Here is a 21,808-nt window from a genome sequence, read left to right as displayed (position 1 = left end):
TTCTAAGATCACCATGTCTGTTCGCAAAGCTAATATTCTCAAAGATTTATTCCTTGAAATAGATGACTATGTTTCAAAGACCCCAAAATAGACATTTTGTTGGAATTTAAAAAATGAGGGTAATCACATCAGATTTTTTATTTTGAAATACTCCAGCAGACATGTGAAGGATATTTGTGAAGAGGTGTGGCTAGGTGACACAGGAACCCCATTTAGGAAGTTTTGTAAAAATGTGAGTAATTACAAATAAGAGAGTGGCAGATAGAATAGAAAGAAGGAAACTTATTTAAGGGATATTCAAGAGGAGAACAACCAGGGCTTACTGACTGTCTCAATACAAAAAATTAAGGAAAGGAAAGTGCTAGTGTTGCTTGGTTAGTTAAGTAAGTTCCATCAGCTAGAAAATGTGTACCAGTCAGAGAAGGTAGGGTCATTATGTGCTAACAAATAAGCTCCAGATCACAAAGGCCAAAAGCAACAAATGTCTATTTCTTGCTCAGGCAGTCTGGCAACAGGATTCGTGTCTCCTAATTACTCAGGGATCCAGACTGAGTGAAGTTGCTATGATGCTACTCTTTCAAGATTCCCTCCATGTACTAAGTTAGAGGAACAGAACATAGAGAATAATGCAGCAGCTCTTGAGTCCGTTTGTATAGGAAGTGATAGACACACATTCATCTGCTCATATCTTTGTAGCACGGCCATCCTTTTCACTAGTAGTAGGGAAATGTGACCTTCCATGTACATGGAACAGCAAAAACACTCAATACTGATGACTCTGGGTGTTGTCCACTGCCATAGGAAGAACAGGAGAAGCAGAAAGATGGAATGATGACCACAGTGACAGGTGAGCTCTTAGAGGCTGGTGTGCAGAGTTTGGGGCAGCATGCAAAGGTGAGAAGTACCTTGCACACGGTGGATTGGGGGTTTACTTGAGTCAGAATAAGTATACATCATCCAGGTAAGAAAGAAGGTACTGTTATATAGCTCAGGAGAGGAGATCTGACAGGTTGGGGGTGGGTGGGCAGGGGTTGCAATTTCTAGACATCAGATACTGTGGTACTTAAAGTCATGAGAATATATGGAAACTCACAGGAAGAGTATATCAAGGGAGAAAGGATGAACAGAGAACATGACTTTGGAAAACTCTAATATTTAAGGTACAGCTAAAAAAGAGCCAGAAAAAGACTGATATTTATAATTAATAGCAAAATGGAATATATGAAACATATGCCAAATTAAAAAAAAACATAGATGTATGAGTGTTTTTCATATTTACTTGGATAAAAATGAGGACCTAGACCATAATTCTCCCTCATCTGATTTCCAGTGAGCATGTTGCATATGGGTATATACGGTCCCTTAGAAGTAACCTTGAAATAACTCCATCTGCCAATCAGTCAGCTGCAGAACAGAGCTAAAAAGAATTAAATAGCTCACACAGTGAGGGAAGCAATCTTGTTAAGTTGGGTTTCTAAGTGACCCCTGACTGACATACCTCAAACTTGGGAAGTCTTTGGCTTTCATGATGTGGAGGCTGAAATCTAAAGAGCAGCTTGTCTTTCCGGTATAATGATTACAAAAACTACAAGAAAAGTGAACTTTCAAAGTTAGGCTTGAGACAACCTCCAGAAGTGATCCTTGCTGCTATCAAAAGCCAGTCACTCTGTTGGGCTGAGGGCTAGGCACTAGAAGAGGTCATATGATCCAGCAGGCAAAAACCAAAAGGTCTGTGATTTAAATGAAGATGGAAATTGTCAGAGCTGGAAAGCCTAGAAAAATTGGATAATGAGATAAACCTGTTATGTTTGTGATTCCTAGGCAGAGACTGTTATTTTGAAGAGGTTATTAATTATGCAATGGGAAAACCCGAAGGATCCTTGGAGGGCCAATCCGAGGAGACATACTCTGGAGATCCCACCCATAACTCCCTCTCTGAAGCTGGGGAGGTGATCTTCTGTTTGGTTTGTTGGGAAGGACACCGCTGTTTTTGTAGATGTAGTTCTAATATAAAAGAAGAAGCATGGAGCTGAAGTAAAACACTAGTCAGGAGGCAGGATCTAAAAGCTGCCTGTGAGTCGTGAGTTTTCACAAAGAGCCTGGGAAGTGGGTGGTAAACAGAGCTGGGTTGACACCATTGACTTTTTACTGCGATTGCTGGTAATCAGTCATCTGTGCTCCATGAAGGTCATCCCCACACCAGGAATAGGAGCAAAAAAGAGATGCTCTGAAATGAGAAGAGAGGGTGATTTTCTTCAAGTCTTTGGCCTTCTGAACATGTTGGCCTGAGGCAAACAGCAGTGGGAGGGCAAATATTGTCCTGCAACAAAACCGTGTAGGTGGTAGTGAGATTCACTTTAGATGGGAAATTGAAACTGAAGGTGGAGAAGGCAGACTTTCCAAGACAGGGCAGATCTTTTTTTTAAAGATTTTATTTATTCATAAGAGACACACTGAGAGAGGCAGAGACATAGGCCAAGGAAGAAGCAGGCTCCTTGTGGGGAGCCAGATATGGGACTGGATCCCAGGATCCCGGGATCACAACCTGAGCCAAAGGCAGATGCTCAACTAGTGAGCCACCCAGGTGTCCCAAGACAGGGCGGATCTTAAGAACAGACTGTGACTGAGTTAAGTGAAAGAGAAATGACAGCCACCACCTTGTCTTCTGAATCTGCTTTCCCCAGGTCCTCATAGATGAGTCTATGATTTGTCCATGTCTATGGGTTAAATCCTACCCTGGTTTCATACCCAAGTTCTCCAGAGACAGGGAGTGTAGCAGTGAGCTTCGGCACCTTTCTCACATATTCCTGGGTACCTTTCTCACATGTTCCTGCTCAACACATACGCAGGAGCACAGAACAAAGCCTGGGCCCTGGTGTCCAGTTATGATTGCCAACCTCTCATCTTCCTTTTGGAAATTTGTTGATGCCAAGAAAATGAGCCATCTGGTGTCCCTAGGAATAAATCCAGGGGCACAGGGCCTCCCCTAATTCACTGTGCTCCCCATTTCTGGACCAGATGGGTCTCTATCTCTCAGGATGGATTAGGTTATGTTCAAGTAACAAACCACCCCTAAATCTTAGGGGTTTCATAAATATATATTTCTCATTACTATTAAAGCCTGTTTCAGTTGCTGGGAGCTCTGCTCCCTCATCTTCCTCATTCAGAGATGAATACCAAGGAGGCTTATACCATCTGGAATGTCACCAGTCACTGTGACAAAGGAGAAGAGATATGGTGAATGAGGCACTGACATTTGTGGGCTTCTTCCTAGAAACCAAATGTGTCTCCTCTGTTTACATTGCTTTCCTAGGCCCAAACAGTACCCAAGGCCAGGATAACTTCAAGTCTAGAGGGGCAGTAGAACCCTAGCCTGCACTCAGAAGGAGCTGAGCTAGAAGTGTTGGTATACACCATAACTATTGCCTCAGCTACTGCTTTAGATTTCAACCAAACCTTTTCCCATAGGACAGAAGCTGTGCCCTGACATCCAGGAAAGTGAACAGAACAGGGAAAGGTGGTTCAGTCAGCACAGTAGAAAAAGTGCTTTAAGAGAAACTCTTCAAAACAAAACAAAACAAAAACCCTTAACTAATTGATGGATGCCATTTGCATTTGTAGTAATGCCAACACTTTATGATCAAAGTTTGAGTAGCTGGTCTATTCAGCCTAGAGCAGTGGTTCTCAGAGTATGCTCTCTGGACCAACATTATCAGTGGTCTGATCTAAGGACATATTAAAATGCAAATTCCTAGACTCCTCCTCAGACCTGCTGAATCAGGAACTCTGGGGATGAGGTCCAGACATCTGCATTTTAACAACCTCTCTAGATGAGTTGACGCATGTTAAACTCTGAGAATAGGCAAAGGAAGGAAAGGAAACTGAGCCTGGAAGAAAGATAAAGGAAAGATTGACCAAGTCTGCAGTTTCTTAACCACATCCTCATAAATGAAGGAAAAATTTTTCTACCCACCCAATATGTTGGGAAAGAGGTTGGAGAAACATGCCTAGAGAAACAAGATGTGAAAGGTAAGAGTGAGGAATGGCTAGGGATACTATCATTTCCTACCGGAAAATGTCCTTCTTTCCTAAACTTCTTTGCAAAACATCCTGGCTTTCCATACACTTTGAAAAGCCCAAGAGAGAAGTTGCACTGGAACTTTAAGGTTGGTGTGTTGGATATTCTTTTTCTTCCGTCTACAATTTCTTGGCCCACCTCTTTGGTCATGGCTGCAGGAAGCAGTAGCTACAAATGCAGATGGCCAGGATCTCATCTCTGAAGCAATGCCTACCGTTTGCTTTTTTACCCTGGGGATTCTTTGCCATCACCATGTCCAACACCTGTAGGGGTTCCACTGGGCCATTCTGATGCATGCACAGACCTGGAAGTGTAAGAATACCAACTCCCATTCAGACAACATTTGACAAAGAGAACCTAGGAATTTAAAGGCAGATACTCCCTTGGTTTCTGTCTCAGGTAGATACTTTTGGGAGAGCTATATGTTTCTCTGGGAGTCCTTGCTGGAATCAAGTCTCTTGACCATGATCTAATACTCTGTTTCAGGATCCTATCCAGGATATCACATTATACCTAGTAGTCATGCTGCCTTAGGCTCTTTTTTCAGATTTCACCGCTATAAAGGTATTCTCTTCTCACTTTCCATATTTTATTCTTTGAAAGGAAGTCATTTTGTGCAGCCCACACAGGAGGAATAGGGAATTATGCTCTTGGTAGTTGAGGGCAGAGTATCTAGATTATTATTATTTTTAAAGATTTTATTTTATTTATTCACAACACACACACACACACATAGACAGAGAGAGAGACAGAAAGAGAGAGAGAGAGAGAGAGAGAGAGAGGCAGAGGGAGAAGCAGGCTCCATGCAGGGAGCCCGACGTGGGACTTGATCCCAGGACTCCAGGATCACGCCCTGGGCCAAAGGCAGGTGCTAAACCGCTGAGCCACCCAGGGATCCCCAGAGTATCTAGATTAAATTATTTGGAATTCTTCCTCACAGTAGATTTGTCTATTCTGCCTTATATTATTTCATTTTATTTTATCATTTATATCACCAAGACTTCATGGATATTATTATCTTTTGGGTCATAATATAATACTACTTCATTTTCTTGTATGATTTCTTCTTTGACCATTGGAAATTCTTTCAGTTGCTTCCTGTGTACTTTTGACATAACTCATCATTGGGTGTTGTATCACACGTTATCTTACAAGATGCTCCAGGGTCAATCATGTAAGCTTTCTGCTGCAGTCTTAAAATTCACTGTTTCTCCAAAGTGTCCTGGTTCTTTTTATTGGGAAGTAGAGTTAGAAAACAAGATGTGGATGTTAGGTGTTCTCTGAAAAGACTTTTATTTTTTTAAGATATATATATATATATATATTAATTTGAGAGAGCAGAGGGGAGAGAGAGAAGAAGCTGAACAGGGAGCCTGATGTGGGGCTCGATCCCAGGACCCTGAGATCATGACTTGAGCTGAAGGCAGATGCTTAATTGACTGAGCCACCCAGGTGCTCCTGAAAAGGCTTTAAAAAAAAAAAAAGATTTATTTATTTATTTATTCATGAGAGACACACACAAAGAGAGAGAGAGGCAGAGACATAGGCAGAGGGAGAAGCAGGCTCCTCACAGGGAGCCCAATGTGGGACTTGATCCTGGTTCCTGGATCCTGGATAACAACCCAAGCTAACTGCTGAGCCACCCAGGCATCCCCTGAAAAGGCTTTTTAAAATCTCTTTTTTATTCTTTTATTTCAATCCTCAAACAAAAGCTCCTTTGTTATTTGCCTTTCCTGAGTCTATTACATCATTTATACTTAAGAGATATATTATCTATTCCAGCTGATTATCTAAGGATCACTCAGGCCCTCTATTATACTCAACCTAACCACATTTAATTTTCCTAGGAGTATGCTTTTCCATCTTTTCTTCAGTTCCAGAAATGTTCATGACTATGGAAATCACTCGTCTTACTATATTCCATCTTGCACAGAATTAACTGGCCTAATGGAATGGTGAAATGACCTATTAAAAAGACAGTTAAGGTGACAGCTTGGGTACAAACCCTGTGGATTTGGAGTGCTCTCCTTCAGGAATCTATATATATGTACTGAACCAATAGCTGATACATGAGACTATGTCTCCGGTAGTTAGAAACATGGGACAAGGAGTTAGAGGTTGAAAGTTGGATTGGTCCCTCTCACTGTCATTTCCAGTGACCCATTTGTAAAATTTGTCTATTCTATCCATGCATTCTTATACATCATTGGTTTGGAGGTACTGGTTCCTACAAAGAAAATATTTACACAGGGGGATGAGTAAGGTTCCCATTGTAATTGACCCTGATTATCAAAAGAACCTAGATTCGTTACTATGTATAGTGCAGGGTTGTATTCTGTGAAACTCATTGGTTTACTGGGACGTCTTTGGTGTTTCCATGCCTACTTTGATGATGATGAGTGGACAATTGTGGCAAATATGGCCTGTTAGATATAAGGCAACCAAGGACTGAAATTTTTCAGGAATAAAGGTTTGTGTTACCCTAATAAGGAAAACCCTTATATTAATGAAGTTCTGGCTGAGTGTAAGGAATATTTAGAATGGATGGGGAGATAGGAGATGATAAATGTAAGTTTTAGATTTGGGACTGGCTGCAGCAATGAAGACTAGCTTATTCTGATAACCAACTAATTTTGAATCTTTAGTGAAGATTGGACTTACTACCATCCTGAAGGATCTATGATGGCACAACTTTAGGGCATGAGTGGGAGCCTAGTGATTCAAGGGATGGACTGTGTTAGAATTCTTTGAAAGACTTCTTTCTTAGATGGCCTCAGTGAGCTTTAACTGCACTACAGATTTCTGGCTTTTACCCCCAGGACTTTCCTAGGACAGTTAGAATGTTAGAAGAGCCCCCTCAGCCTTTCTGGTACATGTAAAATGTGGACTTGTACTCTGAATTGAAATCTCTTGGGACATTTTTTTTTTTAAGATTTTATTTATTCATGAGAGACACACACAGAGAGAGACAGAGAGGCAGAGACACAGGCAGAGGGAAAAGCAGGCTCCGTGCAGGGAGCCCGATATGGGACTTGATTCTGGAGTCTCGGGATCATGCCCTGAGCTAAAGCAAATGCTCAACCGCTGAGCCACCCAGGCATCTTGGGACAATCATTAACAAAAGGGCAGGGGAGCACCATGGTGTCTCTAGTTGATAATTCTGACAATTGCATGTTTCTCAGAAAGTCCCAGCAAAATCAAGTTCCCATTGCCCACATGAATGACCTCAGTGTATCATCCTTGTACTAGCTTTGCCTTTTTATCTGTTTCATGCTCCTCAGATTCTTGCTCCAACTCTCTTGACTTACCAGGTAAACTATTTGCTTATTCAAACATCCTTGCATCAGGCTCTATTTTTGTGGTAATACAAATCAAAACAGATTAATGGATTTGCAGTAGCCTGAGGGAGGGGGACAAAAAATTCATGAGTATAGGAGTTTGAAATTACATGAAAAAATCTCATTGTAACTCAGGCACTAGATTAAAATATTTTTTTTCTCAAATTCTGTAGCTTAGTTAGATTTTTTTTCCCTCTTTGCTTTCTTCCCTCCACAAATTTCCATGAAGTCCCAATGAGAAGTCAGGAAATATATGACAAGATCTGGGAAATACTGAGTCATGATCTTAATGACATTATGAGATCTTGGTACAATGAAGAGTGTATGGAATACTATGTGTATGCTTGTGTGTATGTGCACGCACCCATGTGCACTGATAATTTGGTGAGGGAGACAGGGAAGACAGGAATCATATTAAAAATGACTTTCAGGTCTTTTCCCATCTGATCTTGGGTTTATACTAAAGGGCCAGGTATGAGCATAGGGCAGCAATGTGACAAAAAGAATCACTTGGCTGTTGCTAAATTGCTCTCTCTAGAGAGATGGAACCACAGACACACATATGATTGGTGTGTTTGCTGTTCTCTTTGATGAGACACCTGAGACCTAACAATTCTCTCTGCCTTCCAAGTAGGCTCCCTGCAATATACTGCCCTTGCCTAGATCACTTAGGCTCATTATCCTCCAAAATGTGACCATGATGCACAATCATCAGTTGCTCTAAAATAAACTAACAAGGAAATTACTCTCAGTATTCTTCAGAGTCAGCAACTGACTTATAATCAATCAACAACATTAGTAACTAGGGTCAGAAGCACTGACGTTTACCAAGTGGGAAAAATCATATGATCAACTGAAGGCATTTCCCTGTGGCACTGTGCCCATGCCAGAGCAGGTGAATATGAAGGTCTGTGTCACATGTCTACAAACACATGTATGCACACATGTACACACATACACACACACACTCCCTCTGTTTTAATGGGAGAAAGCATAGGGACAACTACGTGACTTCGGGGATGATATTAAATAATTCACTGGGTATTTTAAAGATTATTATGTATTTCTACAGGACACATAATAGAAGTTGGTAAGTGATAAATGTTATTAAAATAACTGAATTAAAATGTATTTTGTATGCTAGAAAATCTTATGAAAAGACAGACGTAGAGAGAAAAATGGGATCTTGACAGAACACAACTTACAGAAGATGAAACAATCCCAAAGAAATAACAGGTCTAGGGGAGAATCTCATCCAGCACTGGGAGCCAGGAAACCTAATTTTGTTTCATTTATCCTTTTTCTACACTATTTCAATTGACAGTATCTTTTGCATAATCTCAGGGTTTCCAATTTTCCTAAGAATGGAGAACCTGTCTCTGCCTTTGCTTTGCTTTTCTCCTTTTTCTTTTTCTTCTATGATTTGTTTACTGGAATTCTATATTTCTTAGAGTGCTGGTTCAAATAACCTGTTCTCTGCAAAATCTGTCCTGACCTGTGGCCCTGAGTTCACTTCCTCTGTGAGGTCCTGTAGCATTTATGGCCTGCATCACCATCCAGGGAGCCATAATCTGCCGTGCTTAGGGCACACACATAAAGAAGGTGTTTCCAGCTGGGCTGTTGGCATCTGAAGAGCTAGATCTTATTCATCTCTGCTTCTCTTATGCTAAGTATCATCCTTCACATATAATGGGAGCCCATAAATGATATATTTTGCTATTGATGATGGTGATATCTCCCAGAGATATTATGCCATTAATAATCCCCTTTGAAATCTTCCCAATGTGCATCTCCATGGAGATGAGTAGAGGGCACATCCACATTATTGTCTGCAATTGATGTAATAAAATTTCTGACTTTGGTATGGTACTTAATATGATTTATCTCATGTCACATAGTATCTGTAACAAAAATACTAATAATAGGATCCTCAAACACCTCTGTGAGGTAGAAAAGAGTTATATTATTCCTACTGGACAGATAATAATAACTAACATTTAATGAGGGTTTGCTGTATTCCAGGCATCATTTTAAATGTTTTTCATATGAGAATTCATTCAATCTTTCTGATCATCTTATGAAGTGGGAACTATTCTTATCACTTTTATTTGGTAGATTATTTTGTACACAGTTATTCACCTCTTCCCATGTAAGAGGATCATACATCCCTGTCCATTGCTATCTGACTTGCTCATCCTTCCTATGGTAGGAATATACTTCTTTGCACATGGATATAGGGAGTTAAGTCAACAAAATATGAGTGGAAGAGACACAGTAGACCTGTTTCAATAATTTGCTTAAAGAGCCATCTCATGGCTGGCCTTTTGCTTTCTTATAATCTGCCATGAGACAAAGACACAGACTATCTCAGTGGATACCCCTCAATAAAGAAGACATGTAGAGTGGAGCCACAGAGCTCTGGGGCTTCCCTTGATCCACACCCATAACACAACATGAGTGAGGAATAAATCTTTAATGTGGCAAGCCACTGAGATTTTTGGGGCTAATGGGAGGGGGCATTTGTATAGCACAAGCAAATACTATGAGATGCATAAGACAGAAATTTTAAGTGAGTTGCCCATGGTTATCAAATGGAAAAACTCAGATTCAAAATGAAGCAACCTGGCTTACAAAGCCACCTATTTAACCACCACACAATCATGTTTCCTGAGAGTAAAGATACTGAGGTCTGGAGATGTCATCATCTCAGCTTGCCTAAATCATACATGACATATTTTACAGAGTTTGGACTAAATCTCCAAGTCCTGAGCTCTACCCATGACGTTGTCAAGATTTTGACTTGAAGAAGTATTGCTGCACTGCCTGGCAGGCAGTGCTTTGTTCCTATCACACTAGAAAAGTTTGGAATTCATTCTTATTCTTTATGGCCCAGCTGCAGGATGATCCAAAGTCAGCAGCACCACCTCGTCAGCATTCAGGCTCTGTCTCTGCAGCCGTCCTCCTTCTTGGGGATTATTTATGAGGGATGAAGGAAGAGGGGGCTGTGCAGAGTTATTTGTTTTCTGTGAAGCTAGGGGATTGGAAATGTTTTAGAAACATAACTGGTTGACACAAAGGATAAAAAGTTAAACATACAGAACCCAACATGTCCTCTCCCGGGACCCCTGTCTAGCTAACAGCAGGATTCACTCCGACAGTGTACTGCAGACTGTTCAAACAAAGGCTTGAATACAATGGTTCTGAAGGCCTCATACTGAGTTCTGCGAGAGTGTTCAAGAGAAAATGCAGCTTGAGTGCTAGTTTGGGTCTAATGCAGTGACAGTATCTGCTGGTGTGGGGTCAGAACACTTGAGAACTGAATTCAGGGATTTCTTGCTTGGTTGATGTATGTGTATGAGCAGTACTTGGAGTTAGAGAGGAATCCACATTGAGAAATAACGCACCTCTTTCTCCTTGCCCCCACCAGCATGCATTTCGGGGCAATATAACATAGAAATTATCAGTGCAACAAATTATTCTAAAGCCTTATTTTCCCCTGTTTTTACCTTTTTTTGTGAGGCTGAACAAAATGGGAAGATTTTGATAATATTAGGTGATCAATTTACTTTTGATAGGTTTTTGATAGGTTGCTGAATCAGAAAATGGGAAGGTTCCTTTGGTATCCCACCTTTAATAGTGGAAATTTTGAACAGATGATATTTGTGGCCTGGATACATTCAGTGGACTTGCCTGGGACTGTAGTTTCAAATAAACAGTAAGTTGGGACCAGTGTGCAGGTTCCCAGGACTATGAACTTTTTATGTATATCTTCTGAGAAAGCAAAACTGGTACCCTACTGGAGAGATCATCACATCACATATCACAGGTAGAAAGAAAACTACTTTGTAGTCTAAGATAAACTCAGAAAGCAAGAGCACACTGACTTAAACTAGTCCTCCCCTTACTTCCCCGAATCCATGTAGCCCTGGGCTCTAGTTTCGATGCTATTCTGTAACGAAAACTGCTCTGTCCCTGACTTTTGCAATCCTGACTTCTGTAATTATAGGACGAGCCTTGCATTTAGGATATTCACGTGAAGGAGCTGATGTTTTCCCACTGACAACAGACCTGTGGTACCTCCATAAGTTAGTTCAAGTCTTTCAAGCAGTAGATGCAAAGACTGGATTAGAAGTACAAGAAGAGCTTTCTTCTGGGAAATCTCTGTGAAGGATTAAGGTTGAGGGAACAGAAGGAATCACAGAGAGCCGTCAGACTACAAAACAGGTGTGACACCTACAGAAACAGTGACAGGGGTAGGTGGGAAGAAGGGGTGGGAACAAAGCCTCAGACGCAGTGCAGTCCTGTGAAAATCTTGGCCCACATCTGTAGGGAGTCCTGAGCTAAAGTTGCCAGCAGAAGGATTTTCTATTGGGAAGGGATTCTCCACTTCAAATCCATCATGATGCTCGGGGGCTGGTAAGGAGCAACCCAGGGGAAGCATGGCCTGGTGTAGACACTGCAGTGGATTCAAAGATGTGGTGTCTAACCAGTGTCAACCATCTATGTTCCCTGCTGTAGGTTCTTCAGAAGGAAGGTTGGGCCTTCAGTCTTTGGTAACCTAATGATTCTTTTCCCCTTAAACTTGTTGTAACCTTTATTTGGGCATCTAGTCCTTCAAAGGCTAGAATTCTTTGTGAAGCATTGCAAGGAAGAGTTAACATCTTTTATGCTTCATTCTCTCAAATTTAAAAATAATTCATCAGAGGCTTATCAGGAGCCGACAGTTGTAGATACTGGGTAAAGCAGCGATAAAGCATAAAATGCCTGCCCTCATGCAATACATGTTCTCCACGTGGGAGAAAGCAGGCCACAAATTTGGATGTCATTTTGAAGTGGTTTGTGACTATCCTGGCATGAAATAACCCAGGTTGGTAAGGGGTGTCAATGGGGTAGATTACAATAATAAATAGAATGTTTGAGGTAGGTCTCTCTGAGATGTTGATATTTGGATAGAGATTCAAAGGAAAAGGAAAAAGGAGCCATGTCTTAGGAGAAAATTCTACATATTTCCAAACATCTTGGACTATCTTTTCAAGGACAAGAGTAAAGAAAGCCTTGGAAGCTAGAAATAGCATGTCCCACTGAGTTGGATGGATCCATTTCTCTATCCTCATGATAAAGATGGACAATATCTTCCTTCCCTGGGGAATTTCTAGAATACTAAAGTCTTCTTCCTCTCTCCAGAGAAGATTTGCTTATATCCCAGGGTAATAATATGGTAATATCTCTTTCTGGAGGGGAGGGTGAGTGATTTTTATAGCAATCCCCTGATAAGACCAGGGGTCCTAAATGGAGTATGCCTCGACTGTGACACAGCCAGGTGTGCACTGCACCAGCCTGAGGCTGTTCTTATGGCCCTCGTGGGACTTGGATGAGCAAGGGAACTAATGCCAGCATCACATGTATACTGTCTGCTATGTGCTATGAGTAATGAACTGTCTAAACCCATTTGGGCTTGTTTTTTTACTGACCAAATTTATGGGAGTCAGCCCAGCATTTCAGCTGCTGCTTAGGGATTGCTTGACCACTTGGCACCATGTGGATATTTAAGGAAAAAGCATTCTAGGCAGAGGAAATTGCTAGTGCAAAACCCTTGAGGAGGAAGTGTGCCTGGTTTATTTGATGAATGGCAAGAAAGGATGGAGTGAAATGAGTTGGGGAAAAGTAAAAAGAGAATCCAGAGAGGAATGGAGATGGGGCAGATTATGTACGGGTCTTATAGGGCAGTGATTTTAAGGACTTTGATTTTCCAACCCTGGCAAAACAGAAGTCCATTGGAGGTGTGGAAAGGAAACATCTGACATCTTCTAGAAAGTTCTGTGATAAGGATGAAGTATAGGAGGGCAAGGTAAGAAAAAAGAAACCAGTTAGGTGGTGATGGCAATAATGACGAGGGCTTTGACCAGGTTGATATCAGTGGGTACAGTGATACAGGGACAGACTGAGGCATCTTTTGAAGACAGAGTAAACATTTGCAGATGGATTGGTATGGATTTTCTATAAGGAAAAGATAAGATAGAAAATAATTTGACCAACAATTAGAATTCCCAGACATTAAAATGGGATAACTGTGAGTGGAACATATTTGAGAAAGGACATCAGTATTTCGATTTGAACAGTTTAAATTAAGGCATCCATTAGACATCCACATGCAGATGTTGAGTAAGGAGATAGGCAAGTGACCCTGCCATTTAAGCAACAAGTATCAATCATAGTTAGAAATTTGCAAGTTATCATCATAATGATATTACTTTGAGACAAGGTAACATTTTTTATTAACAATTCTGAGGCACAATTCACATACAATAAGCCACACATACTTAAATGTACAACTTAATACATTTCTAAATATGTATATACCCTCATGAAATCATTGTCACCATCAACAGAATGGACATATGTATCCATCACCCGCAAACATTTCATTCCCTTTTATATTTCTCTCATCTGCCCCATTCCTACTCCCAGATCAGTAACCACTGACATTATGGATATATAATGGGTACATAAATGGGATTGTGCAATATGTTCTTTTTCTGTGTGGCTTCTGTAACTCAGCACAATTATTTTAGGATGCACCCATGTCATCCCCATGCAGCATGAGTTTATTCCTTTTTATTGCTGAGTAATTTCCTAATGCATAAAAATAACAGTGTGTTTATCAGTTCACCTTTTGGTGGTTATTTGGCTTGTTTCCAGTTTGAGAATATTATAAATGGGATGCTATGAAGACTTATGTATAAGTCTTAACACCTATTTTCTAATTGGATTTTTTTTAACTGTATGTTCTAGATATAAGATCCTTGACAGATACATAGTTTGTGAATATTTTTCCAAATATATAGTTTGCTTTTCATCTTCTTAACAAGATCTTTCATGGAATTAAAGTTTTTTTTTTTATTTCAATAAAGTCCAATTCATCATTTATTTTTCTTTTATGGATCATGTTTTTGGTGTCATGTCTAAAAATGCTTTGCCCAATTCTGGGTTCCAAAGGTTTTGCCCTATGCTTTCTTATTAAAGTTTAATAGTTTCACACTTTACATTTAAATCCATGATCCATTTTAAATTATCTGTTGTACACGGTGTGATGTCTAGATTAAGATTCATCTTTTTGTCTATGAATGTCAAGTGTTGCAGCAGCATTTGTTGAAAAGACTGTCTTTCCCACATTGAATTACTTTTGAGGTGTTTGTCAAAAATCAGGTGGGCATGTTTGTGCTGGTTTTGATTACATAGCTATATAATAAGTCTTAGCATTGGGTAGAATGATTCTTTCACAAAATAATTATAACTATTCTAGTTCCTTTGCCTTTCCATATAAACTTTAGAATAACTTGTCTATATCTATAAAAATCTTGTTGACATTTTGTTGAATTTTCTTCTTTCTTATTGGCTTTAAGCAATTTGTGATATACTTTTGCAGTTTTGTGCATGTTTCTTGTTTTTGGGCTTCCTGCATGGAGCATGCTTCTCTATCTGCGTCTCTGCCTCTCTCTCTCTGTGTCTCTCATGAATAAATAAATAAAATCTTTTAAAAAAAGTAAAATAAGATAAAGCTTAAAAAAAAAAGAAAGCCTAAAAATGAGAGAATTACTTTTATGAATGATACTATCTTATTCACATTCTCTGTCCTCTAGGGTTTTCTAGGCTACCTACATGAATAGAAGAAGGTAGCTTCATAGTAAGATTATGGGACTTTTTCTTATCTCAGAGCTGAACAAATACAAAGATCACACAATTTTCTAAAGAAGTATCAGAAAGATAGGTAGTATTCTATCTTTGGGGGATTTTCTCAGTCACTGGCAGTTTATAAGAATTTTTCTTACTTTGACTGCAAAGCTTGTCCATTGGACATCCATATTTGCATGTTCAATAATAGCATAGTCAAAACTGAATTCTCATTCTCTACAGAGTGTCTTCAGAGTGTCCGCATTCATTTCATACAGTCTGCTTTCTCCAGTCTTGAAACGTCACCTGTCTTATTTTTTGCTTATACTTCAAAGTCTATTTATTCATTCACATTGTCTTGTTTTTCTTGTCTTGAAATACACACTGAATTCTCCCATTGGTGCATTCTCATTGTTTCAAGACTCATTTCCTTTCCTCTAATTCTTAACAAAGACTCCTGGTTAATCTCTGTGCTTCTCAAGTCCTCAGCCATAATCCATTTGTAGGCAGAATTGATATATCAGACTTCCCTACTTTCCACTTTAATCATGCCACTGGCTTTTCTTAGCATTCAGCTCCCACCAAATATGACTCAACTTTCATTAGTTTTTGTGCCAACTCCTACCACTCTGTTTTATTAATGAAGTCCTTTATTTATTTATCAATTCAACAAATATTTATCAAGTAGCCTACTCTGAGCACAGTACTGGGTTTATAGGCACAAATGATATTCCCTACACTCATGGTCTTTGTATTCTACTTGGGAGCCAAAAACAACGACATTCATTTAATGTGAATTTTTTTAAAAAGATATATAACAAGCCATTATGTGTTTAAATTCAAAGGCTAGTATAGAAAACAAATATTCAGTAATGATTCAGTAATTTGTTAGGAGGGCTCATTCTGAACTGGGGAGGAAGGGGCTGGAGACCTAATTGAGGATGTTAGTGACAAGAAAAGTGTCTTGAAGAATAAATAGCATTTGTTCTGGTGGGAAGAACTATGAGGAGAAGAGATCTCATTTATGGTAAATAGTATAAGCAGAAGGAATAAGGTAGACATGCTTAGTTTATGTATTAAAGTCATCCAAAAACTATAGATTGAAGTTATCTCTCGAGAGATTTTGAATATTCTACTCAATCTTATAAAAAGAAGAATAATCTTTATAAGAGTTGCTAGTTATAAAGCTCTTATTTTGTGCTGTGGTTTCACATATTATCTCATTTAAATCCTAACTATTTCTCGATTGGTAGTATTATTCCCAGTTTAGAGATGAGAATGGAAAAAATCTCACAGATTTTAAAGGACATATAATGATGTAGGGCTGAGATTAGAACTCAGTTCTTCATGATTTGAGGCTAAGGCAGGTGCTTTTTCTGTTCTAGCTCACTGTCTTCCTCTGAATATATCACAGGTGATGAGTTTCTGGTGAAAGTCAGACAGTCAGAGAAAGGCTCTGGTGGGAGAAAAAGGAAGTCTGGGAGAAAGGAGGGAGGCCAGTTAAAGTGTATTTCAGAGAGAATGAGGACTGTAGCCAGAACAATATGGGAGAGAGGAAATATGTGAGAAATCTAGAGGTTAAGATATAGAAATACCTGATAGAAATACCAAGGTGAGGGAAACTCTTGTAGAGACTGAGATGTTAAGGTTGATTTTACACCAGTAATTTAGAAATAGCTCTTGGAAGGCTGGATGAAAATGTCCAAAGACATTTGGGAGAATGTGATTTGTGTTTGAGAAAAAGGTTAGATTGGCAATGTGTAGGCAATGATCTGGCACAGATTCCATGGACCTGGGATCAAAATAGTTCCCTACCAGAGAGAGGGGATAAAAATGAATACAGTTCTGGAACGTAACTCTTGAGAATGCCTTCATTTTGGAGACATAAGAAGAAACAATATCTATGAAAACAAATAAGAAACAATAATAACAACAGATGCTGTGCTTTGGGATTCAGAATAGTTTACTTTCAAGGAGGAGGCTTTAGCCTAAGAATGACTCCATTGCTTTTCTATGTGTTCATGGGCTCCAATAGTGAAAACATAATTTCTTCCTCTTTGGAAGTGCTACAATATAATTATTGGTTTCAAACACATTAGTGCTTGCTTATTTTCTGCCTTGCATTGTTCTCTACTAATTTTTTTTTTCTGTATGACTCTTGTCTCTGTAGACTCAGGACCAGAGAACATGTCTTCTGCTTTTTATATTTGCTATAGTATTTGACAATGCTGAGTGCATAATATGCACTTAGTAGATATTCAGGTTTATATATAGGATGTAACTGAGTAGAAAGGTCTATATTGGTGTAGCAATCTCAAGTTTTACTTAGCTGAGTCCTGAGCGTAGACAATAAATATAAATCATATTATTCTTCATTTACAAGTGATATAAATAAAGTGAAAAATCAGTGGCAGAATCAGTGCTATTATTTGGTGTTGTTTAGTTAAATCAGATATCTATTAAACTCCTAAAATATCAAGCAGTAGGAAGAATAAAAGACATCTCTCCAAAACTACTCTAGTAGGAAGAAGATGTTAAGATTTACTTTAACATGTAAATTTAGAAATCATTCTTGGAAGATTGAATAAAAATGTCCAGAAGACTCTTGGAAAAATATGATTGGAGTTGAAGAAAGAGATTAGATTGGCAATTAAACAATCTGAAGATGGGGACTAGAAGACCCACGACATATATAATTCTTTGTATTATAGTTATTTTTTATGCACATATGATATAGTGAAGTATATAATTATTTGAAGACATTGATTTATAAGACATCAATTATTTGAAGACATTGATTTATGGTGATTTTGAGAATTTAAAAGATTTCCTTTGGAACTTGAGAATACTTTTAGAATATCTACAGTCTTCAAGAAATTTGATCCCATTTGATTTATAGGTCTAAGAACTTGAGTTAAAGTATCAGTAGTAAATGGTGTGTGTGATTATGAGGAATCATAATATTGCATATTGAATCTAATACTCAGGAGAAAATGGTCATCTGTCTGGTATATGTTACTTAACAAACATTTATTGTTTTATGTTACAAGTATTGTGTTAGGTATTAGAACTCCAAAAGAACAAACATCCTCAACCACCAAGTTGCTGATAATCTAGAAGAGAGACAAATAAGTAAATATTCACAGTACAAAGACTTCTGATATAGGAGAATTCAAGAGACACCAGGACTTTGCCTCGAGGCAGATATGAGTGTGATATCTGGTTTTGCCTCTTTCTGAGTTGTATAAATTCGATCAACATAGTTCACTTCTCTGGGCTCAAATTCTTGATCTGTAAAACCAGGAGAATTTAGGGCACTGTGCAGAGTTCTTGGGAGCATCAGAGATGTTGCATTAGCTTTTATAACATGCTGCCTACTATAGAGTGGATAGATCAAGTGAAGATTGTCATCCTGCAAGTGGCAACAATGATGATAGTAGTAGGTCTTATGATAAAGCAGCACAGAAGAGATTAGGGAGGGCTTCATGGAGGAGGTGAGGATTAGTTGCCACAGTCAGACAGGCCCAAAGAAATATATCAGCATGAATGCAAATAAATTCAAAGTGGCAGAAATGAAGTTAACTCTAGGATAAGGATTATTTTGTTATTTTAAAAGCAGGCTTCTAAAGGGGCTTCCTCATATATAAGGTCAATCTTTTTTCTTCCTCAAATAATTGAAAAATTGTGTTGGATGAAGTATCAACAAGAAATTATTTAGAACTCAGAAAGACCTTAGAAATCCTCTAGCCCCACCTCCTTATTTTTTTAACAAAAATATTAAGGTCTGGAGTGGGCAAGGGTCTTGTTGTAGGGTCATATCAGCTTGTGGTGGCACAGCAGGAATCCAGAAAGGAGAATCTTGGCTTAGCCTGGTGTTATTTCTACCATACCAGTCTGCCTGGATAATGAGAAAGCAGTGCCCATGAGCACACTTTGATTGTTATTGTAACAGCGCATCAAATCACTTTACATTTCTTTGACATTTCTGAGCTTTTTGAAAAACTTTCATATTTGCTGTCTAATTTGATTTTCACAATAGCTTGTGAAGTATTTATAAAGTAGTTTCATTTGAGAAATAAAACAAAGATAACAACCACAAATTAAGGCAAGCCCTAAAGTAAAAAGAAAAGTTCTTGGTTCTTCAGTGCTGTCTCACATAGGCCAGAGATGGGGGAAAATATGATAGCTTTGTGGATAAAGTCTTTGAACATTTTAGATTTCTTGAAAAAGTCACAATTTCTAGTGTGAAATATATCGAGAGTTACAAATTTTTACATAGTGTACATACCTTCTTTATTTGGCCTGTTCAGGTCTTATCCTGATACCACACTCCTGGTTAATGAGGACAAAAATTAATTTGATTCAATCCTATGTAATATTGGTCCATATTAATGATTTAAATCTACCCTTTGAGTATTGTCAATTCTCTCCAGAAAGTAAATATTTTCTCCCTTAGTTCCCTTACCCTGAGAATGTATCTAAGGATATGGGGGAGAAATGTGGCTTACAGAGACTTGGGGTAGAATAGAGACTTGGATCCTTAGAGACATGCCTTTAGGCTTTAGTGAAACACGGATTCATGATCTTTTCTATTTGGTGTTGTTTGCTCTGCTGGAATTCATGTTCACTGGTGTGAACTGCAGTTTGGTTGGTTACACTTGGCTTGGAGAAGGGAACTTCTGGATGCTCAGGCCTCAACTTGGCTTTCACTGGCATTACAAGTCCCTTGAAATATGGTTATAATTGTCATTCAGCTCCAGCCCAAGCAGGCTAAAAAGCATCTGGAGTAGATTGTAATGATAGCTTCTATTCCTCACCCTTCCCATTATCTAGGCCCTTTGCCATTGGCTTTGTACATGCTGACACAAAAGGGGTGGACTCTATTCCCCATGCCTCCTTACCTCTGCTCCCAATCTGATCTAATTTTATGACTTGTGTTGAATCGTTGTTTTAAATACAGGTTCTTTTCTTCATTTCAAAATGAGTCAGGATGATGTTGTGTCAGTTCTGAGCCTAGGCCCTCAAGAGGCTGGGTGTGTTTCCTCTTGCTCTGTTGGGTCTCTGCCACTACTATGATAATATGCCAGGGCTGACCTGCTGGAAGATGAGAGACACATGGAGCAGAGCCAAGGGAACTAATCAGCCCAGCCTAGCTTAGATCAGCCATAAGTCATCTTACCCCAGAAATCTTACCAAGTGCAGCCCAAATCAGCGACCGGAGCACTGTATCCATAAGTTAATAAGTACTTATTGCCTTGTGTTATTGAGGTTTTTTGTTGCTGCTATTTTTGTTATGCAGCAAAAGCTAACTGATAAACCATTTCACCCCCAATATGGCAACTCTCTCAGGGAAGCTTCCCAGTCTCTTTACCTACTATTAATGTCTATTGGCTAGATGCCAGGAGGAACACACTTGTAGATGAACTTTCTCATGGTGAGGAAACTATAGAGTGTCTCATTTAAAGAGTACTTGAAATAACCTGTTATAGAACTTATTCCATTGGTTAATTTGGTAAAGAGTTCAAGGAAGCAGAGGCTCCTTTTAGATTGGATATTGTCAAAAAGCAAAGGTAATTTCATGATGGGGTATTTCAAGAAATCTTATCTGTAGGGAAGAGACTACAGTGAGAATAAAGCTATAATTCTAGAGAAGTAGCAGTTGTTCATTTAGCGTAGGGGCATGTTAGGTGCTTTGTGTTGCACAGTCACCTTCATCTTGTTTTATCATCATCGCAGAGCTCTCTCCCTTGGAGTAGTATTCTGGGAGGTCATTTGTATCCAAAAGTAGAACCAACTGGCCTGTGAGCATCAGTCAGTTATTACAAGTCAGCTTGTAATAACATTGAGGTCTGGGTGTGAATATCTGATCAGTTCTGGAAACCAGCGCTGGTCTTTTCTCATTACCTTAGAAATCCTTATAGAGGCCACACAGGGATTTCTGAATTCTACTAACACCATATGTGGGTGAACAGAGAATCTGGGGATTTAGATTCACATCCTTTCTCTTTTCCCAGCTCTATTTTACAGTAACTTTTACCCAGTGAAGACACTCCTGGATAGATGTGTGTGGAGGCTTTGAGGTAATGGTTGACAAGAAACTGAAATGGCAGTAGGGAAAGACCCTTCCTCTGCTCTGCTATACAATCTTCTCTTAGTGTTTCCTCCTATTCTAGATCACAGCAGGAAAATCGGGGCACCTTTCTCTCAACTTTTATCTGCTTGTGTCTTGCTCTTCCTCAACTCTTGGGCTACAAAGGGTGTTTATTTTTATTTTCACTTTAGAGAGGCAAAATATTACAGTGTTTTGAACTGCTAAGAATTCCTAGCTCTGCCACATACTAATCAGATCTTGGACAGAAAAAGAAATCATTTTTTTTCCAAAATAGTATACCCATTATAAATATTAGTGATTTTTCTCTTTCTCATGGTGACTGTTTTATTCATTCTTCCTGTCAGCTATTTCCCTGAGTGTGCCAGGGGGACAGTGAGGTAGGAGGCATTAGCTCCAGTTTAGTGAATATGGTAGTAAGTGGCCACCCAAAAGTGTCTGTTTCTCTGAGCTGATGCTAGTATTTCAATTGATTCTTTAAAATCTATCATATCTCTCGACTAGGAGGATTAGGAGAAGTGGTTTCCTCCTGAAACCCTCTCTTTATGATCTATTGAAAAGTGATATTTCTCCTAGTACCATATCTTTGACTCTGTGTGGGTCAAATAGACC

At 39.1% G+C, this 21,808-nt stretch overlaps 1 protein-coding gene across 2 annotated transcripts in view; it reads left to right on the top strand.

Moving 5' to 3' along the window:
- Window positions 1–511: 511 nt before the first annotated feature.
- LOC111090168 overlaps window positions 512–21,808 on the top strand; it is a 33,211-nt gene continuing 11,914 nt past the window's right edge. For both annotated transcript variants that reach the window (XR_005371092.1, XM_038559232.1), the window contains exon 1: window positions 512–847. The gene's annotated coding sequence lies outside the window, so the exon portion shown is untranslated. The remainder of the gene's footprint in view (window positions 848–21,808) is intronic.

The sequence above is a fragment of the Canis lupus genome, chromosome 16 (genome assembly GCF_011100685.1).
Source record: "Canis lupus familiaris isolate Mischka breed German Shepherd chromosome 16, alternate assembly UU_Cfam_GSD_1.0, whole genome shotgun sequence".
Lineage (NCBI taxonomy): Eukaryota > Metazoa > Chordata > Mammalia > Carnivora > Canidae > Canis > Canis lupus.
Note: the sequence above shows the minus strand (reverse complement) of the source record. Positions and strands in the feature narration are given on the sequence as shown.